The following is a 22,882-nucleotide window of genomic DNA, read 5'->3' on the forward strand; positions in this document are numbered from 1 at the left end:
GGTGGTTCCTGATTAAAGGCATTCAAAATTATATATGAGCCCCACTCCCCATTCTTAGTGACCCCCTCCCAAACTAGGCTGCATCTGAGACATCAGATTAAGGTGGTATATTATATACCTCATAATAGACATATTCATACCTGTCTTGAAACGGGTGAAGTTCTTTGGAATCATATTCCTTAATCCCACACTTGGGCATGTATTAAGGGAGAACACTTATGTTTTTATGAGAATAATTGCAAGTGTGCCAACATCTTCAGTCCTGAGGGGAAACATGCACCCCACCAGATGTCATATTGGATGGCTTTAAAAGAGGATTAAGTCGCATCCCTGGGGGATAAAGCAATCAATTTCCCAGCAGCCATGTTGGCTATGTTCCATCTCCACTGTCAGAAACAGCATGTCTCTGAATCCCACTTGCTGGGCATTGTATGTGGAGAGTAGGGCTGCCCATACGTCCAGGTTTTCCCAGATATTACCAGGATTTCAAAGGTAGAAGTGACGTCAAGGGATTTGCTTAAGGCGGAGGTTTGTCCTGGATCTTTGGCAAGTAAACCAAAAATCACTTTGTCTAAATAAAGCTTGAAATATGCCAACGCTAGGAGAGGGGAGTGGTACTGTAGTCATGTTCTGCTTGTGACTTTTATCTGGGCATCTGGTTGGACCAGAGTGCAGGGCCTTTGGCCTAATCCAGCAATGCTCCTCTTATGTTCCCTTCCACAGATATTTTTGGGTACCTACCTCACCCCTTGGAGGACTAGCCTACTGGAGATGTTTGAAAGAAAGTAGCAGATTTCAGATGAACACTTATGCTAGCTTTTTCTATCCTTCTTCAAAAGAACTCCATCATATCTTCCCTTTTACTCAATGAACTGCCTCAGGAAGGCTCAGGCTTCATAGTCTATGGAGATTTCCCAGCATGCCTTATTCTTGACCGATTCTGATCCCCTTTTCCTTGCAGGCTGTTTTCTCAGTCTATTTGAAAGTAGGGATTTGACTTCGGCAACTTTTATCGCTTACCTCTCCTCCCCCACCCTCTCCTTAAAAACATCGCCTTTATACATAATCCATCTGAAACTGAAGAGCTTGAAGGAAGCCCTGAGGGCAAGAATCAAAACCTAAGCAGAGGAATGTTTTGCTTTTTGCAATCACCGGCGAACAAACACTTTTTCTCAAGGAGGTTTGGCTTCACTGGTCCACCTGCTTGCCCAAGCAGGTGTATTATGTGGTCTCTTGGGAGTGGTGAAATAAATAGAACATCAGAACATCAGGTGTTGAGTGATAATCAGGCCAAATCTTTATTGAGGTTGGCATGGCAGTTGGGTAAGGAGCAGTTGTTCTGTCAGGGTTGGGAAGTGCATAGCCCCTTCCCTGGGAGTCTCCGAGAATCGAGTTCTGTTGTGGTGCGAGCCAAGCCTCCAGGACCTCACTGGATGACCAGGGTGAGAGATTCCTGCCAAGCAGAGGCCCTAACCCAAGCTTACTATTTAGTATTTCCTGCCCTATGCCCTTTCCACCCATGGTTCTTACCAAACCAGTTAACGCCTAATACAAGTAAGCTGTATTTCACTGAGGGAAAGGTGGAAAATGCACAAACTGGAGGCCAATTGAGGTTGGAAAGAAGAAATATCCTTTTCAGTCCTGTCAACCAGCAACTCAAAAAGCTCAGTGACAGTGAGACCCTAACCCAAGGGTGGGTGGGATGTTTGCAGGGCAAAATGGGACTGAAGTCTTGTGGATGAGGCTTTTCAAGGCTAAGAATAATGCTTAGTACATGCCTGAACCTTGTACCCCAGATGCATGTCGTCAGTTGTCTTCATTTGCCATATTATAAGGCACATCATAATTCCCTCTGAAGGGGCAGGTATGTAGATTGGGGTACTCCTGAATCATCTGCTGTTGCTTGAGGCTCAGGTGGCCTTGGTGGCACAGAGTGCCTTCCATCAGCTTTTGGCTACACCCCTATCTGGACAGGGATGGCTTAACTTCTGTCGTCTATGCTCTGGTAACCTCTAGGTTGGATTACTGCAACACATTATACATAGGGCTGCCTCTGAAGTTGGTTTAGAAGCTTCAGCTGGCCAGCTTGCTCCCTGGGTCAAGATGGTTTGAGCATATCACACCAATCCTGGCCCTACTGCACTGGCTGCCAATTAGCTTCCAGGCCCAATTAAAAATGCTGATTTTGACCTTTAAAGCCTTTAATGGATCAGGATTGCAATACCTCAAGGACTGCCTCTCCCCATATAAACTATCCCAGACTCTGCTGCATTCATCATCTAAGGCCCTTCTCCTCCACACAAGGTCCAGATGGTGGCAACATGGAAAGAGGCCTTTTCTGTAGTGGCTCCCCATTAGTGGAATGCTCTCCACACGGAGGTTCGCCTGGTGCCTTCATTATATATTTTAAGGCACCAGGCGAAAATTGTATATGAGGAGAAATTCACTGAAAAATGCTGGCAATTTTTCATGAGGACTTTAAAAAACACCAAGTGATGTGGAAATGTGGAGAGCAGAACTTAATACAGTGGTACCTCGGGTTAAGTACCTAATTCGTTCCAGAGGTCTGTACTTAACCTGAAACTGTTCTTAACCTGAAGCACCACTTTAGCTAATGGGGCCTCCTGCTGCCTCTGCGCCACTGGAGCACGATTTCTGTTCTCATCCTGAAGCATAGTTCTTAACCCGAGGTACTATTTCTGGGTTAGCGGAGTCTGTAACCTGAAGCGTATGTAACCCAAGATACCACTGTATCTGAAAAAATGAGAAGCTGAGGAAATGTGAAATTGGCAGAATCCCCTATCCCTAATTGTTGGCACTGGGCCCTTGTTTACAGATGTAGCTGTTGTGATCCTTTGTTCGTGTATGTGACTAAAATTGCAGTGTTCACCTGTGTAGACTGTTTGTTCAAGCTGTTTCCAGCTCAGATGAGCTTTGGCAAAATGCATCTCAGCCAGCTGTTGTGAAAAAGTGCTGACTTTTGGCTACGGACTGAGCAAAAAGGGTTGATACTCACTGGTTGTGCAAAGCTTACAAACTGCATCTGAAGTTTCTGAGGAACTGAATAGTATCCTCTTACTTTCCTTCTGCACTGACTGAAGCCTCTTGAAAAAGATGTCATTCCTGATGGAGAGTTCGTCTCTGATTCCCCCCTCCCCGCTTCCTGCCTTTCCATCGGTCTTGGTGGGAGAGACTGCCCCTTGAGTGACCTGCTTTTAATAAGCTTCCCAGTCAGATCACATGAGGGAACTGTGCTCTGCTCTCTCTCCCCCCTCCTTCCCTTTCTTTTCTCTCGCTCACTCAGTCACTCACAGTCTGCTCTCTCTATAGTCAAAGCAAGGATCAGGTTCCCTGCCTTGAGTAGAGAAATTCTGGGGGGGAAATTGAAAGAGGAAGAGGGTAAACTGAGAAGAAGAGGAGGAGGAGCAGAGGGACATTGGAAAGGGGGCAAAGGAAGAAAAGGAGTCAATAATTTCGAGAAGGGGAGAAAAAGAGAGAGAAGCGGGAAAGTGCTGCATTTGCCGAGTGAAGGTGTAGCGAAAGCTCAGAAGTCCTCACGGGGGATTGAAGACTGTTTAACAGAGACAGGAGATTTTGCAACTCAAAGTAAGTACAAGTGGATTTGGTTTGCAAACGCTACTGTTTGATCTCTCTTCCCCCCTCTTTTCAGTGTAAACGGGGATGGATGCTCAGCAACAGAAATCCTTAACTTTCAATGTTTCCATGGATTGAAGAAAGTTGATGGGGGACCTCACAGTGGCTTCTGGATGTGTGTTTTGTGTTTTCCAACAAAGCGAGGGTGCTGTTCCTTCTGTGTAACAATAGCAGTGTTTGGTATTCCCCAGTAGAAGTTCACACTGACTGCCAGATAATAGGAGCACCATTCATGAATTTCTTGGGTCCTAGATGGGTGGCATGATGATGCACTGACCAGGGGAACCAGTTGGGTCAACTCTGAGCAAATTACGAGGGGCAAAATGTGTGGGGACTTTTCCTGGGCTTTTCTCTCTGGTATCTTCTGCATTAGCAGGCTGTAAGAGAAGTGCTAGAAGTGGAACGAGGGCCCAATTGTTCCCCTTGGATTCCTCCTGTTGTTTGAGCCCTGCTGGTGTACTGAGATGGGATGAAGGAGAGCTGAGTGACGTGCAGAAGAACCTGTTCTTCCACATCTCTTCCCACTGAGAGTGTGCGCTCTTGTACCCAGCCATAAGCAGAGGGGTGGAACTTTCCATATACTCTCATCGGTACCAGCTAGTGTTGGTCACTTTTCCTTCTGCTCCATTGGATGAAATGACATTTAGAGGCTGACGGGGACAAGACTGCAGATGGTTGGATGCCAAGTGAGGTTTTCTAGCATTAAAAAGCAGCAAAAAGCTGCTTCTGCAACTCTGTTTTCAAGAATCTAATTTAGCGGGAGTTTTACAAGGATGTTTATACAATGCAACTGTCACGAATGGGATGTTTTTAAAAGCTCCTTTTCCCCCTATGCCACATCTGCTTCCCAAGCTTGAAAGAACTCAGGGCAGTGTGTATATGTGTGCGATTGCTTTTTTGTGTTTAAATTTTGTATCTTAACTTTTTTCTATGGAAGCTAAGGTGGCACCCAAGGAAGTCTAGAGAGTGTCCCAGTGGCACTGACCAGACCCAGGCTTGCTGAGGTGCAACATGGATGCCATCTTACTAAACTGTACCTTCAAACTATTCACTGGCAGTTTGATTGTTCAATTGCAACACAGGGAACCCAATTTCACCTGTAGTGTTAGCAAAGCAGCAAGAGACTGGGCATCTGACGTACTTCCTTTTCACCTCTTATAGGAAATGGAAATCTAATATTGTTCCATAGAAAGTGTGAGGATAGGATGAGAAGAAGGTCCAAGGAACGGAGGGGCAGCAATCACACAGTCTTCCATGGCCTCATTGGCGTTGGGTTTTTGGGGTTTCCAGTCTTCCATATGTGGTGCTGTCCCATTTTATTCTCCCCACTAGCTAGGCTAAAAGATGATGGCTTAACTAAGGCCACACAGTCAGGATATGAACCCAGGACTCTGTGCCTCTGTGCCAAGGATGGGGAACCCTCTGTGCCAAGGATGGGGAGCCCTTGGCTCTTCAGAACTTGCTTGACTTCAACTCCTATCAGCCTCAGTCAGACCAATGGTTGGGGATGATCAGAGTTGGAGTCCAACAACCTCTCATGGGGTTGGGGTGGCAAAGGCTCCCCATTCTTGTTGTGTGGTACATAGAGATCTAAACAACTTGAGAAAAGGCCTGCTGGATCAGGCCCAACACCCACCTGGCCCAGCACTCTGTCCTCACAGTGACCTACCAGATGCCTACGGGAAGCCCACCCACAAGCAAAACCTGAGTGCAACAGGATATCATCTGTTCTGGCAAGGGGTGCAATGGGGTTCATACTGATGGTGAAGTTAAAGGAATTTAAGCAGGCCATATAAAAATATAATCATGATTTTGTGATGATATATGATCATACAATCATGATAAAGTCATGATAAAGTCAGCTCAAGTAGATGTCATCCTATGGCAAAACTAGTTGTGTGGTTATTTTCAATTTTTTCCTTAACTGCATTTTAAAATGATGGTAGGTGTTCTAAAGTTTCATTGCCAGGCAAAATCAGTCAAATGACCATTCACCCTGTGGTGCTGATGCTAATTAAAGAGAACTCTTCCTCTGGGAGATCAGCTATCTGAGCTGTGAATAATAAACGATGATGCAACAATAGACCAAGATGGGTTGGAATTAGATCTGGCTGCCCTAGATACCCCAACCTGCCCTTGCCAAACCCTAATCTTAAAATCAATTTGTAAAGACCACATGGGCAACATTCCTGCCACCACTCTTGGTTTCTGGGCTGCAGTAGCTTTTATTAAAATTAAATATCTAAATCCAGTTTTCCTTAAAAAAAAAATACTGACCCACTAGTCTTCACTTATATTAAAATCTGGCCTGGTGTATTCAGTGGGATCTGAGAATTTGGATCTAACTACAGTTTAAAGCTAAGGCATCTGCCCCTTCTCTACTTCTTTTCCATCTCTCACCATACATCAGCCTTTGTCCATCTGATGCTATCCAAAAATTTGGACTATAACTCCTACCAACCCCAGAAAACATGGATGGGAGTTGCAGTTTAAAACATTTCAAGGGCACCTTGCTATGCGCATGGACAGCTCTTTCACAGTGACACTAACTGCAGCCCATTTTGGCTTTGGCCAATGCACATGGAAGTGTACAGAGGCTGTTCGAGTGAACCCTGCTATGGCCAAAGTTAACACAAGTTATGACATGACATCATTGACACAAGTGATAATCAATGACATGGAGTGTCAGATTCTGAACTGATCTTATGTTACACTTCTGCTATAGTTAAATGTTACTGGGATCCAGGGGCAAGACACTTGGGTTGTTGTTGGCCAACGGGGGAGCCAATGTGGTGGCTCCAGATGTTGTTGGATGACACCATGTCAACTGCTTCTGGGTTAAAGTGATGGTGATAAAAAGGTGAGAGCCAAGGCAATCACTGGTTCATTGGGCAGTGCAAATCTCACTTTGTCACTCTGCTATGCGAGAGTCTGCTCTCTCTATTCCTATGGTATCATATTCCCCCCAAATGGACACTCGGTTGTCTCTCCCTTCACCACATCACACTTTTCAGGGTAATGTAAGTGAAAAACAAGGTTGCCCAAATTTAGACAGGAAGTAGGGTAACAAAGGGAGCAATGATGTTAGCCAGGGATGAAGGGCAGAAAACCGAATTACAAATATTCAGGGGGAAATGCTGTCCTCCTTTGGAGGCTGGAAGAATGGGAGAGATATGTTGGTGGGAAGAGAGTTACACTGTTGGAAGTGCCTTGGCTCCACTGACATAGATATTCCAAAAGTGCTGTTGGGCTTGTGGGCCAGGGGTATGTCCCACATCTCCAGCTCTTTTGCTTCCCCAAACTATAGTGGTCAAACTGTATGCTAACCCTGTGGCTGGCATAGTTAGTTGCCTTCGACTGCATTTAATGGGGGTGGGCGGGGGGGGGGAAATGCTGCCTCTCACCTCCTGCTCTGAGCATTACAAAACAGCAGCTCAATAGATCTGGCAGTAGCTATATCAGTAGATCTCCTCCACCCTTGGCATAAAGGAAAATTAGTTTTGCTCTGCTTGGCTGCAATCCTATACCCAATTAGCTGAAGTAAGTCCCATTGTGCTCAGTGGGGTTCACCTCTGTGCAGGGTTGCAAGAATTCATTGTTTTTTGTTCCACACTGTTTTCATCACATGCAGGCCTGCTTCTGTTCTGTTGCAGTTTGTCTACCTTATTTGTCTTGCTGTCCAGTGTGGCAAAAATTATGTTGTCATTATGTAGTTCCACCCCATATCCATTTTGACTCAAAAGAAACACAATGCATATGCAGAAAAACATAATCAATTGCATATCATTTGTGCACTGAAAGCAACAACAACATCCAATACCGATTGTATTCACTGGATGGAGTTCTGTTCTAGACATGGGACAATAAGCAAACAATGGCAATTTCCGCTTCTGTTTCCATTTTCATCAAAGTTCTCTGACATCCCGATCTCTGAGGAGACATGCATAGGATTGTACTGTTATGCTTTGGTTCAGCTGAGAACGAGGACTGAAGAATTAGGCCAAAGGTGTAATGGAAATAGTGATTTTTGAAAAATGTAGCATCTATATGTTGCTGTGGGAAAGATAAAAGCCTGAACACACCTATTCTTGCTTGCTTGCATGGTTTGTTTTATTTTAAGAACACAAGAAGAGCCTGCTGAATCAAGTCAGTGGCGCACTTAGCCCAGAATCCTGTTCTCACAGTGACAAGCCAGCTGTCTATTGGAAGCCCACAAGCATGACCTGAGTGCAAAAACTCTCTCCCCTCCTATAGTGTTCAGCAACCAGTATTCCGAAGCATACTACCTCCAGCCCTGGAATGAGAATGTAGCCATTGTGGCTTGGAGCTTTGATAGCCTACTCTTCTATGAATGTTTGTAAACCTCTTTTAAAACCATCCAAGTTGGTGGCCATCACTGTGGGAGCAAAGGCCGTAGTTTAACTATGTGCTAGGCGAAGAAGTTCTTTGTTTCCTCTGTCCTGAATTGTCCAATGTTCAGCTTCACGGATGTCCACAGGTTCTAGTGCTAGAAGAGAACAAAAACTTCCTTCTGTCCATTTTCTCCCCAGTTTGCATAATTTTATGCACTTCTATCATACCGCCTATTAGATGCTTTTCCTCTAAACTTACAGGCCCCAAATGCTGCAACCCTTGATGGTTTTGGTTGCCATTTTCTGAACCTTTTCAGAATCAGTGGCTGTGAAGAGGTCTGGGAAGCATACATACACACACAGGGGTGGGGAGGTAGAAACAGATTTTCCTCTCATAGTGAAAACTGCGTGAAAATTCAGCTGTGCCCTAATTCCACCATCAACCCACTGCTGCCATGTGAGAAATCTGTTATGTCTGGAGCTTCAATCCCAGAATAATAGGCAGGTCGGATTTTAGATTGTAGTAATCTGATTGGCCGTTGGAGCTGTCCAGTCTGGCCCAGAAGGGAAGTTTGAATCAGCCTATCAGGTGTGACCTGGGGTGTGAACAAAGGATATATAGCCTAGGGTCTGGGAGGGGCCAGACACACAGTAGCACTGACAGACACACCTGATGACTGTTTCTATTACAAACAGAAATAAACTCTATGAAACTGAGGATTCTCTCAGAGTATATTTCAAAATCCATCTTGACACTTTGTTAGATTCAATTTAGGGAATGTTGAAAAAAGTGCTGGTGTGGAAAGAAGACCCCTGGTCATTGAAGCACACAGCAAACTTTAAAAACAAATAAATCTGAAACCTAGAAGGCTTGCATCTTCAATATGTGCAAAAATGAGAGTTAGCACAGGGTTAGCCAATGCAGTACCCTTTAGATGTTGCTAGATCACAACTGTCACCATTCCCGAGCATGCTGGCTGCATCTGATGGAGTCCAACATTTAAAGAGCGCCATATTGGCTGCCTCTGAATTTAGCACACAGGAAGGCTTTCTTCCCACCTTTGCTTCCATAAAACTCAGAGGAGCTGATTTCTCCGCTTGAGGTGTCCAGAGGTGGTGGAAGGAAATGCCCTCTCTCCCTACTTTCATTTATGGCTGACCCTACAAGCTGTTTTCTTTCTCTGCCAGACACACGAGTAGCGAAGAAGATTCAGCGGACCCCCTGGGGAATTACCCCTGAAGGCTAATAGGATAATGGAACAAGTTCCATGATCTCAGCTAAGTGTGGATTTGATGAAACAGCAGAGAGCTCCATTTAGCTATTTGGTAATAACATCACTCTGAAATTATGGTGGATCAATATGGATAAATATTAAAAAGCTTTGAGGAAGCGGAGGGAAATGGAGAGGAAAGTATTGAGTTTCTGTCTGGACTTTTCTACGGACAGAGGATGCACTCAAGGAAGACAAGAAGCAACGATGGAGTCAGGGACTGTCCTCAGTGCAATGGCAACTGATTAGGGTCAAACACTGCCCTTTAATAAGAAGATTAATCCTGAGATTTCCTTTTCTTGAAAAACATGTCACCCCAATGAGAATTACATTGATTAAATTACTAACAGGTGATTATTCGTTTTGCATTTATTTTGTTGAGTATCTACAGTTACATTTTAAGGTCAATTTTCTGAGGGCAGCTAAGAGTGAGGAAGAATTCTTTTTTCTGCAGAAAACATCATGATCTTCTAAAATTATTAGCTCTGTGTGAACCAATGTTGACCTTCATACTCCTCAACAAATATTATTCCAAAGGCACTAAGGTATATCATACTCGGCGTTAAGTAATGTGTAGTATCATAGAATTGTAGAGTTGGGAGGCTCATCTAGTCCAACTCTCTGCAAAGCATACGGTCCCCATCCAGTTTGAAACTATACTAGATCCTGCTTAGCTTTGCAGATGTGCTGGAAGTTTTATTGCTGCACCAGACCCATTAACATACTAGCCAATTGAACAGAAAAAAGATGTAAAATGTTGTGCATAAGATCCTTCTCAGACACTGTGAGACTTTCCAGACATTACAAGCAAAGAGGATTGCTTAAGGGATTTAGCCTATGTGGATTCTGATTAAGGATGGAGGGAATTTAATTCAGTTTCCAAGTAACAATGAATTTACCTAATCCATACTCAGGGGCAAAGGAAGGCATCGAGACACCCAGGGCGGGCATCACGATGTAGGGTGCATGTGTGACATTGCTATGTATGACGCATGCGCCGTACGTAGCGTTGCTGCACATGCGCTGTGTAGCGCTTTACTGCTGGCACCGCTCCAGCGCCGTACAGACGGTGCCGGGATCCTCCGTCACTGCTATAGCTGCGTTCGTGGCTGTAGTGGCGATGGAGGGATCCAGTACTGCCAGTATGGCGCTGGAGCGTTGCCAGCAGCAAACTGCTACACAGCGCAAGTGTGGCGTCACTACATACAGCGCATGCATGCAACGCTGCACATGCGCTGTACTTAACGGATTGTTGCCAGTGCCAGGATCCTCTGCTCACAGGTACAGCTGTGAATGGAGGATCCTCCAAAGGCGGCTGCGGTGGTGCGATGGCTGTTCGTGCTGTCGTGAGCCCCCCCAGGGTGATTTCTTATCTCCCCCGCAAACATGGAACCCAGGGTGTACCGCCCTCCATGCCCCCCCCCGTTGCGACACCACTGTCCATACTTTCCAAAGCACAAGAACTGAAACAGAGCCATCCTGCAAAATTTGCGCTTCTCTGAATTTTGCCTTGCAGTTCCCCAGCCAAGTAATTGACTGAAGCAGAGTATGTACCAGAACACTTACATTACTGAAAATAACAATTGAAAATGCATTATATACGGGGAAATTGCATATAATGGGCAAAACTGCATGAAATTGCTTGCAACAAATAGATATAATAAGCAAAATAGTATTTAAAATTATGTAGATTGGGAGAAATGTGTCCTAAAATGCTGAATAATTTTGTGAGGATTTTTTAAAAAATTGCAAACTGATGTGCCAATGTGAATAGCTGAACCTAAGATGAGGTGGGCATGGGGAGAACTGACGGAAACCAAAATTGACAGGTTTGCCCATCCTTAATTTTGATGAAAACTAACCCAATCTCTGGGGCTCGTGCTGATCAGACCTTAGTTGTCCGCCATATTTCAAAGTTCTAGAATGTGCCAATACAGTGACCAGCATTTTAAGTATAAGATGCATTTTTAAAAGCGCCTTTTAAAAGAAAATGCAGCTAGAAATGTGTGTTTCTAACAGGATAGAGTGGATTTGCGGGAGAACAAATACATTTGCAACACAGATGATTTGTCCAGCCTAGCAGACAAGAGCCGTCAGCCAAATGGGGAAGCAGTATCACAAGTGACTTGATTGTATTGTCCAAAGCTGCTCTGAGCTTATGAAGATTGTTGAGCTTATTAGAGATAAGTTTGTGTAATGAAACTGAAAACTCCAGCTGTTTATGTGTTTTGTGTGTAAAACCACCATTGTTTAGGATCATAGGTCTTTGCAGACATCCACTGTGTGTATCACGAACACACAGCTGGGGTGGGGTGTGTTGCAGTGACCAGCCTGGACCCTGACTTATCCTGCAGGACTCTCAGTCACAGGGACCTGCACACAGTGGATCTGCCATTATGATCCCGCTGTCCCTTCCATGTTCAGTGGAATGAACATTTCAGAAGTAGAATGGAAATGGCCGACAAGTTATTCCAACCTCAGTGTGTTAATAAAAGATGGCTGTTCACTCCCCCCCCCCCTACAAAACCCTGAAGAAGGAAGGCTGCCATTTTTCTGGAGAAACTGTGGATTTCTTTCCTCATTGGTTTTCAGTAAAACTGTATCTACACTTAAATGTAAAGAACATGACTTCTAAAATGGTATCACCCAAGCATTATTCATCTGAATAGTCTAATATGCCTTGGTTCCAATGGCCAAATATCCTTGCCCTTCAAAAGCATATTTTCCAAAACGTGAATCTGCTTCTCTGCTTAAACCAAAGGAGAGAAAGAAGCATATTTCTGGTAAGGTTATAATTATTTCCCCTAAAGGTAGGCAAGTATTTTCTGCTGGAGAATATAGCTTCAATTAATGGATTGGCAATATTTTGTTAGCAGAAATATATGTTGCATGCATGGGATTCATTTTGTGACTTTTTATCTCCAAGAAAAGCATACAGCAATCAATATGTGATCTGGTATGAAACCAGGACACTGTAACTAACCTAACATGCTCATGCACATAATTCCTCATGGGATTCAGGTGCCTTGCTAGTGTTTGACCCATATCTTTTGTGTAATTGCCTGGGATTTTATCTTCCTTGTCCACAGAGAACAGGTAGCCCTCATGATCATTCAGTTTCCTGGTTTTCTCTCGGCCACCCTCCAGCTTGAGCATGGCGTGTCTTTCTCTTTCCATCACCCAGCCACCTTGGTTTTATCTGATCTTCCATTGTGCTCTTAAGCACCATTGTTGACCTCAATTTTTGATGGTGTGGTGGCCCTTTGCATTGGCCTTTTACCTATTTCACAAATGTATATGCCACCTTTCAGTAACAATTTCTGGGGCAGTTCTCCAAGAAACAATAAAATCAAACACCTATAAAAATAAAACAAAACAGCAACATCAAATAATAATAATCTGATGTTTAAAATAAAAAACATCCCTAGATATTACTAGCGGATATATCAATACACTTCAGCTGAGGGTATCAGAAAAACAGTTTATGACAGGGTTGTGCAGCCCATCTGCCCCAGCAAGGATGGCCGGTGGTGAGGGAGGATGAAAGTTGTCCAACAACATCTGGAAGGCCAGACATAGTTAATGGCACAAAGAAATGCCATGCATTTGGTGCATCGCAATCACGCCTTTTGTACATGTAACTTTTGAAGTAAGCAAAATAGCTCTTTTTTGCATGCTGGCTTCATTTTGTATTTCAGAAAAGGAACAGTGCAAAGAGGTTCCTAATATGTACAACAGATCAATATCTCCAGTGGATTTCTTGGGTGGGTAGGTGGGAACTGATTCAAAAGTGGTTCTGGAGGATGTGTTTTCAATACTGGCTGTTGAAAGTGGCATATCTCTCAGCTGGAGTTGTGACACCCCTAGGTGTTGGGCCTAAAGGACAAGGTGGATACAAATATCTCAGGTAGTTTGGCTTCTTCCATGCTCTTTGCTTGAGCCAGAGCATCAGGAAAGGGCTAGATCATGGGTAGGCCTGAGGCCCGGATCCAGCCCAATCACCTTCTAAATCCAGCCCACAGACGGTCCGGGAATCAGTGTGTTTTTACATGAGTAGAATGTGGACTTTTATTTAAAATGCATCTCTGGGTTATTTGTGGGGCATAGGAATTCATTCATTTCCCTCCCTCCAAAATATACTCTGACCCCTTACAAGGTCTGAAAGACAGTGGACTGGCCCCCTGCTGAAAAAGTTTGCTGACCCCTGGACTAGACTCTTAGCATCTCTGAGTGTACCTCCCAAATATCAAGTCTTGTCAGTCAAGTTCCTCCCACTCCCCTCAGTATGGGATTCAGATTTCTTGCTACTTATTAAGGTTTTATCTATATTTAGTACTATATACTCAGGCCATTGTGTGGTGGATGCACATTTGATATATGCGGTTTTATCCAACACATGCATTTTGTACTGTGCCCTGGTTTCAGCTGCACGTAGAATGCATCGTTGACATTTCTAAGTGTGCTGCAGGCTGGCGTAATTGCAGCTGTGACCATAATGTGATCGTAGCTGTGACAGCGTTGGGTTATTTTTTTCCAAGGAAAGAAAGGAATGAAGGATGGATGGATGGATGTACAGAAGGAAATAAGGAAGGAAGGGACGCCCTGGAATTATATATGATCATATACCCCCATGTGATTGTTGTCATTAATAGTAAGGTTTGACCAAAGCTTTTTGTGGCAACGGAAATGTCTACGTACAATGCTACTATGAAATGAATCAATACATAAATCTTGAGCTGCTTCTTGGGTGTTTTTTTGTCTGCATATTCATTTCACAAAATTTCATGCACCACTTGATTGCAAAAAACCAATGACCTCAAAGCGGGTTGCAAAGCAGTCCCTTAGTGCAGCGGTTGCACACAGTAGTCCTCCTGCAGTCTGAGATTTGATGCAAATGTTTAAAAACTTGATGACTGATTTCTTTTTGTTGACAGGCATCTAGGAAATGTTGAAAAATGCAAACCTTGCCTCTAATAGTGATAACTGTAGTGTGTTTATGTATCTGTACCATTGTGACTACAGTGGCACCTCGGATTACAAACGCTTCGGATTACAAACACTTCGAGTTACAAACTCCGCTAACCTGGAAGTAGTACCTCAGGTTGAGAACTTTGCCCCAGGATGAGAACAGGAATAGTGCGCCGGTGGTGCTGCAGCAGTGGGAGGCCCCATTAGCGAAAACACGCCTCAGGTTAAGAATGGTTTCGGGTTAAGAACAGACCTGCGGAATGAATTAAGTTCGTAACCCTAGATATCACTGTGTTGAGTGTCAGGCAGTTTGTGAAAACTCTTTCTCTTGGGGCCAGTCATATGTTTACAGTAAAGAGGGATTCTGGCAGAAAGCAGGTCAATAGCCTTTTCAAATTGATTCAGGGAACATTTTGATCTTCTATTAAGCTCAGATAAGGCCTATCATCAGTAACAACAGAATATGCCCATCACAGATCTCTCAATATCTTTATTTTGATGATTGCCTAGTAGGTAAAAGCCAGCAATCTGTAAGGAATCCATCAACTGCCTACAATTTTCTTGGCTTGGAGTCACCTTCATCTGTAGTGTTTGTCAGCTTAAAAAACACACCAAAAAACACCAACATAGGGTCATGTTCAAAGTGCTTTTCAGGCTTCTGTAAATTTCAACTGCCTTTTAATTACTTTTTAGTTGCCACGGTGTGTTTGTTCAATGCTGTGTTAAACAACCATACCCTTGATGTCATAACATAAAGCTTGATGAGGGTTTCAGTGTGCTTATATGGGTTTCCTAATGAGGAACAAATATGCCTACTTCTGGGCTTGGATCTCAAGCTGTTGATGTGCCCAAGTCACTCATTCTAAAGTGTCCTTTCACAGTTTGCACCCGTGAGATTTGCAATTGGTACCATGGACACCACAATCTGATGTTGTTAGCTTTCTGCTGTCAGGAGAGAATGATTTTTTTTTTTTAAGCCAACCTGCTTCTCCATCCTCTTGCTAGGAATCCTTGCTGTTACTGAAGGAAGGCCTCTGAGATGCCTTGATTGTCTCCCAGTGGCCTGGGTCACCTGACTCACTTGTTTGTTTGGATTGCTCTGTTCCCGGAGGTCACAATGGTGTTTTTGTTTTGTGTGAGAGTCTCCGGCACTTCCACTAACAGATCGCCTGGGTGCAGCTGAGCCTACAGTGAGAACCAAGGCAAGGGTAGAAAAAGGAAAGAAAATCCAACCACAGGTTTCCCTCCCAGACCAAATAAGAGTACATTTCAGTCAAGGGTCATGGGTTTTCTTCATTAAATTTCCCTCCAATTGCATCAGCATTTCCGTTAGATGTAGCTCCATTTCTTTCCAGACGAAATGCAAGGTTGTTGAAAAGCTGCTTCACACACACCAGAGGCTTCAGCTTGCGATAGATATTGCGGGTCCTGGCGTCGCATGTGTGACGTCACACGTGCAACACACCACACACAAACGTGACGTCATGTGTGCATTGTCGCATCATCGGGAAGAGGTCGAGTGCTTGGCTACAATGGCGGGTGACTCCTCCTTCCATGGCAGCAGGAAGAAGAGCTGGCCACTGAAGCCATGCCATGCTCATCTCGAGAAGACCCTAAGGGGTCTTTGCCACGGGATCACATTCATCCAGTGTTGCACTGGCTCTCGGTGGAGTACAGGATCAGGTTTAAGGGGCTGGTTTAAACCTTTAAAGCCCTATATGGCCTAGGACCCTCATACCTATGGGACTGCCTCTCCTGGTACGCCCCACGGAAGAACTTACGGTCTGCAAATAATAACACCTTGGAGATCCTGGGCCTCAGAGAGATTAGGCTGGCCTCGACCAGGGCCAGGGCCTTTTTGACCTTGGCCCCAGCCTGGTGGAATGCTCTGCCAGAAGAGATCAGGGCCCTGCGGGATTTGACATCTTTCCGCAGGGCCTGCAAGACGGAGTTCTTCCACCAGGCCTTTGATCGGTGCTCAGCCTGATTCCCCTTTTCTTTTTGTATAAGAACTAATATGAAAGAGGCCTCCCAGCATTCTCACAGGCCCATACAAGATCAACGTAAACAGTTGGGCCGGTGAGCACTTTCTGTTCCCAACCCTAACCCTGTGGAAAGCCATCTAATTAGAGTTTGGTTTGAATTTGACCTGTTTTTAGGAGGTAATTTAATTATTGATTTTCTACCAATGTTATATATCTGATGTTAGCCGCCCTGAGCCCGACTTCGGCCGGGGAGGGTGGGATATAAATAAAAGTTGTTGTTGTTGTCATCTCCACACTTGCCCTCCTCCAGCCCCTCAACATTGTGCGGGAACCTCCCAAAAGATATTGGGTGGGTCCAAAACAGCTCTAACCCCATGAGTTGGCACATACCCACACAAAAGAAAAATAGGGGGGGGGGAGAGATTTCCCTCACCAGAGTTCAACATGTAAGCCAGCGGTGCTGTTGGACTACAGCTCCCAAGCAACACTAACTGTTGGCCATGCTGGCTAGGCTGATGGGAATTGGAGTCCTGAGGGGCACCATATTGATCTCCTCTGGTCTAAGCATACTTACTTTTCTATGGAAACAAATCCTTAATCCAAACCAGCAGCTCCCAGGCATGGTATGTATATGTAAGACTATGTGTGTATGTGTGCTACTCTGTAGTGAGTTTCCTGCCTTCCCCTTTAAAAAATATCCTAATCCAGCGTACCGGGGGTGTGGTGGCGGCTGCTTGTTGGACCAACATTTTAGTTAAAGGTAAAGGTAAAGGGACCCCTGACCATTAGGTCCAGTCGTGACCGACTCTGGGGTTGTGGAGCTCATCTCGCTTTATTGGCTTCCGGGTCATGTGGCCAGCATGACTAAGCCGCTTCTGGAAAACCAGAGCAGCACACGGAAACACCATTTACCTTCCCGCCAGAGCGGTACCTATTTATCTACTTGCACTTTGACGAGCTTTTGAACTGCTAGGTTGGCAGGATCAGGGACTGAGGAACGGTAGCTCACCCCGTCATGGGGATTCGAACCGCCGACCTTCTGATCAGCAAGTCCTAGGCTAAGGTCACACTAATAACAATAATTTTATTATTTATATGCTGCCCATTTGACTGGGTTACCCCAGCCACTCTGGGTGGCTTCCAACAAAATATTTAAACCCAAAAACCTCAAACATTAAAAACCTCCTTGTACAGGGCTGCCTTCAGATGTCTTCTAAAAGATAGATGTTTATTTCCTTGACATCTGACTGGAGGGCGATCCATAGCGCGGGTGTGACTACAGAGAAGGCCCTCTGCCTGGTTCCCTGTAACCTCACTTCTCACAGTGAAGGAACCACCAGAAGGCCCTCGGAGCTGGAACTTTGTGTCTGGGCTGAATTATAAGGGTGGAGATGCTCCTTCAGACAGACAGGGCTGAAGCCGTTTGGGACTTTAAACACTCAGAAACATACTGGGAGCCAATGGAGATCTCTAAGAACCAGACTAGAGGAAGTCCAAGCTGCAGTTACATCCTATGCCAGCCCTCTCCTGTTCTCAGGATAGGCAGCGCTGGTATGAAAAAGAGCCGCCCCATAGATCTGTAAGAGCATAGATGTTCCAGGTGAGCATCCAGATGACTTTGCACAGGAACAAGCTATATTGTTGTGGCTAAATGTAATGCTGGGACATGGCCTAAATCCCATTAATTTTAGTGGAGGAGATTTAAGCACATACTTAATTCTCCCATTGAAATAGATGAGCCTTAACAGTGCTTAACTTTGGCTGGAGTATGCCCTATCATTATAATTAAATTACAGGGATACACTGTCTACCACACTTAGCAGAAAGGACAATTTAAGATAACAGCTCTGTCATATTTCAAAGCTCATTCCACCCAGTTCTGCCTTGCCTCTGGAATGTGTATGTCAAAGAGATCCAGATATTCTTATATCTGGCATATTAGAATTATGGTTGTCTTGGTGGTAGGCAGAAGTCACTGTAGAGCTGTTGCAATTGAGCAGCAGAGATGCATTTTAAAGAAAGTTGCCAGTTCATTGGGATGACTTTTTCCATTTATTCCCAAATCCTCTTGGCCGTGATCTGCAACTATTTTACCTGAGGATCACTTTGAGGAAAGCCAACGTTTCTTTGACAGAGTTTGGATTTCCTGAGCACATTGTGGTTATTCGTCTGAAGAGGTTTGAGGCTGCTGTTTGCCAGAAACTCCACCGACTTTTGAGAGTTGGGCTGGTCCCATGATGCTTCCATTGAGTTGGTTAATTACTGTAACTCAGGGTAGTTCTTTCCATCCATGGAAGCAGAAAATAACCCTGCTGTGGGTATTTACAGAAAGAACATTACAAGCAGCATTAGGCAATACTTGTCAGCCTCAAGGGCAGTACTGGTAATTTAGGATCCCGAAATATGTGACTATATATAGGCCATTTCAGTTGACTTGGTTGACTTCAGTTGACTTGGTTGACTTCAGTTGAATTTCAGTTGACTTTAGTTGATTTGGCCTGCCACTTCAGGGGGTGAGTGCAAGCACCAAGTTTCTTTTTTTAAGGGGAGGGGCTTCCACAGAACATCTGCAGTTGCCCCCCCCGGTGGTTCTACCCCAGGGGTAAGTAAGCTCAGGCCTAGAGACAGGCCTCCTTATCTGCCTCTCAGCCATCTCCCTCACCAGTCCTGCTCTGCAACCTCCTTGACTGCCTTTTCCTGGCTGGAATGTGGCCTTGAGTCACGACCCTGCCTCCTGCTTGCCTGGATGTGTGTGGGGCATGTGAGCCAAACCCTCTGGATTTTGCATGGCTGGTATTTGCTTAGTGTACAAAGATAAGAGTCATATCCATTGCCCCACCCACATTTATATGTAAGGCTACCCACTTTTGCCTCTGGCCACACTCACCATGGCCATGTGGCCTCCAGAATGTTGCCCATGAGAAAATGCCGGCTTTGGTCGGGAAAACTCTACCAGCATCTTGCTGTTGTTGCCAGCTGCTGCTGCTACTCTGCTTCCTCATTCCTACCACCTGCTTGCCCAGCGGAGCCAGTGAGGAAGCACACAATGACAGCTACTCTTCCTCTTCCTCACCACTGCTATCCTTTGCGATCTCATTCCCTCTGGGCCAGAGGGAGGTGCATATGAACACGCAGGTTGCAATGGTGAAGAGCAAGAGAAGGTCCAGGGGACTCTTGTCAGTAGACCCCTTGTTGGGGTACCGATCCTAGGCAAGGGGCCTGTTCATGCTGACCCTTGACCTCAGCCCATGAAGGTGGTTGGTCCCCATGTACACCATCTTTAATCATTTCAATCAACTGCATAGCTTTCCATTGCCAGCACATTGCTGTGGCGAGATGTTCATGTGGTTGAAATTAGTCCTGGCCATGTGACAAGTTCAACATGCAGTACATCTGGATGTCTGGCCAAATGATCAATTACTGCTTTCTCTGGCCAGATTAGCTTATTGTGATCGGTGGCGGAGTTAATCATTTTTTTCTTCCCTACACAAGCTGGCTCGACAACAGACAAATCACTTGGCTGTCCAGCAAGTTGTAGTTATGCATTATTTACAGAGCTTTGAAAATTCTCTAGGTGCTGTGCGAAAATCAGCAAACAACACTGGCTCCGTCTGCAGGCTTGAAATGTAGTACATGCCACGCATTAGGGGGGAAAAAGAATCAAGGCAAAAAGGAAAACCATCAAATCCAGGCAGTGGCTCTTAACAGTTGCAATGTGCATTGACTGCTACTGAATGGCCAGCATTGTTCATTCTTACCTACCATTCTTCCCCCATTCTTAGCAATCTTTCTGTGCTAAGAATGGGTTACGGTACTTCTGATTTATTTATTACATTTGTATTCCACCTCTTCCCCCATCAAGGAATCTCATCCACACATTGGCCAGATCCATCCACACATTGGCCAGATCCATCCACACATTGGCCAGATCCAGACCGGCTTAGCTTCATCAAGCTGGTGCTGGAGAACACAATCCTTGACACACTAAATACAAAAAAACCTGCAACTAGGTCTAAAGAAACTAAATACGGTATATTTATTTAACATATATATGCAAGAGTACAGTATCTGGCTGATGGCCAATAGGATATGCAATAATAACTGGATAATCTTGTATGATTTTACATTTCTATGCATTTGCAGTGTGTTATAACACTCATTGTGCAGAAGGAGAAGCTGTCCAAATATTCCACTGACAAAGACTCTTGAGAGTCAAAATATGTTGGGCAAGGCATCTGGAATGCAGTTTCTGCTATCAATCTTTAGTTGTGTTTTATATTGTTTCTAAACTTAAGTTTTGTGGTTTTTCTTACGTGAAGTGCCTCAAGACTTACTGGTATGTGAAAGGTGATTCATAAATGAAACACAATAATAACAAATAATAATAATAATAATAATAATAATAATAATAATAATAATAATAAACTGGCATAACTCCCTCCAAGGGAATCTCAGCCTTGATCCTTCAAACATTCAATGTGTTGAAGTCCAGCTGGTGGGTTGGGGATAATCCGAATAAATCCATAGCTCTCCACCGTCTCAGAAGCCCCTTCGCTATTCCTGGGTTCCGAATTCCTGAAGAGGGCTTGTGTTCAAAACCCAGGTTTGCTAAGTTAGCACACTTGAAAAATGAAGGAGTGATTCTCATGGCAGTGCGAAAAAGGGAAATTTGCCAATTTTGATTGACTAGGTCAGTGATGGCCAAACTTGGCTCTCCAGCTGTTTTGGGACTACAACTCCCATCATCCCTATTTAACAGGACCAGTGGTCAGGGATGATGGGAATTGTAGTCCCAAAACAGCTGGAGGGCCAAATTTGGCCATCACTGGACTAGGTGATTCCATAAAGCCAATTTGCAATCCTATGAAATCTTGACTGCTGTTGTATCATACCAGCTGCTTCATGGCTTGCATACCTGCCTAACCCTGAAGGTTCTGCATTTCTTCCTTGTGCTCTGCAGAAAAAGCTGCAGCAAAGCAATGATTTAGTTTCTGGACAATCTCTTTATCCCCTTTGATTGCCCCTCCATAGCTTCCCAGTCTTGTCAGCCCACCATCTCTCCCACAAGGCATCTTATTTCTGGTGTACTTAAAGAAATCCTTATGACTTGTCGGCCTGCATTTGCCTCCTCGTTCTTCAAATTTGCTACTAGGCTTCTCTTAAATCTCCAATTTACATTTTGCCTGCCAACGTCGCTCCTTTCCATCAGCATCACTTGGGCTGGATATCCAATTTCTTTTTAGAAGGGGACCTTTTCTTTTTTTGCTTCCTTTCTTTGACTGCATAAGTTCTAATTTTCAGTACCATCTCTGCTTGCTAGGAGGCAAGTGCTGGTTTCATAACTGAATTAGGATACCCTTCATGGCACATTTCTGAACCTTTATCACATCATCTTTCCCCCCTCCATTGTTCACTAATGTGTTGAGTAATTATTATAAAATCATGGAGCCCAACATGCAGCACTGTGAAGTCTTAGAACAGGAACCTGTGGCCTTCCAGATGATACTGAACCAATTCCCAGCATGTCCGGCATTTGGCCATGTTGACCGGGATTGACTGGTGAGTTGGAGTCCAAACGCATCTGGAAAGCACCAAGTCAGGGATAGGGGAAGAAATTCGGATCATTTAAAGGTGAACTTACTTAGTCGGTACTTCTTGAAAAAAAGCACGTGCTCTTTCGAAATTCACACTTCTCTGAATTTGGCAATGCATTTCTGCAGCGAAGTAATGTGTGCAAAAATGCATTAACCAGGGTAAAATGTGCATAAAAATCTATATTTGGTGAAGAGGGCATACAGAATTGTGTATATTCGGAGAAATCCACCTTGGAATGCTGATGAATTTTCATGAGGACTTTGTTTAAGAAACACTACCTGACATGGAAATGTGGAAATGAAATTTAAGAATGGAAAAATGAGATACCAAAATTGACAGATTTGTCCTTTTCTACACCAGATTGGGAAGACTGTCCTAATTTCATTATTGATCTTCTATCATATCCAGTTATCTTAAAATGTAAGATTCTTTCTCCCTGAATCTAGAAAAGTGGTGGAGAATCTTTGGTCCTCCAGATGTTATTGGGCTACAGCTCCCCTCTTCCCTCACTATTGTCCACATTGGCTGAGGCTGATGGGAAGTTCATAATAAAAGGACCCACAAGTGCAGTATGACAAAAGCTAATTTCTCAAACAAGTGTGCCTTCACTGCATAGCCTTACAAGGCAAAACAGAAAACATTTAGCTTTTTAAGATGGGCAGTTACAGAAGAAGCGTTCAAGAGAGCTAAGTGCTGCGCTCGCTTCAGCAGCACATATACTAAAATTGGAATGATACAGAGAAAATTAGCATTGCCCCTGTGCAAGGATGGCACACAAATTTGTGAAGCGTTTCAGAGAGAGAGAGAGAGAGAGAGAGAGAGAGAGAGAGAGAGAGAGAGAGAGAGAGAAGTGCTCAGGTGATATTATAATTAAATCAAGCTAGTTTTTAATTTTAATTTATAATTAAGTCAAGCTAGTCCTATTTACTTTATATTTACCTCTAAAAATATGTATGCACTGTAAATTCACAAAGCATTTCACAACGACTTCATATAAAACAGGTACAATAAAGGTAAAGGACCCCTGACCATTAGGTCCAGTTGTGACTGACTCTGG

The 22,882-nt window shown here is 44.2% G+C and overlaps 1 protein-coding gene across 1 annotated transcript in view; it reads left to right on the forward strand.

The window, feature by feature from the left end:
* Nucleotides 1-3,270: 3,270 nt before the first annotated feature.
* Nucleotides 3,271-22,882, forward strand: part of PTN (pleiotrophin) — a 98,803-nt gene continuing 79,191 nt past the window's right edge. The window contains exon 1 of the mRNA XM_081927496.1: nucleotides 3,271-3,606. The gene's annotated coding sequence lies outside the window, so the exon portion shown is untranslated. The remainder of the gene's footprint in view (nucleotides 3,607-22,882) is intronic.

Source organism: Podarcis melisellensis (genome assembly GCF_964234715.1).
Source record: "Podarcis melisellensis genome assembly, chromosome: 10".
Classification (NCBI taxonomy): domain Eukaryota; kingdom Metazoa; phylum Chordata; class Lepidosauria; order Squamata; family Lacertidae; genus Podarcis; species Podarcis melisellensis.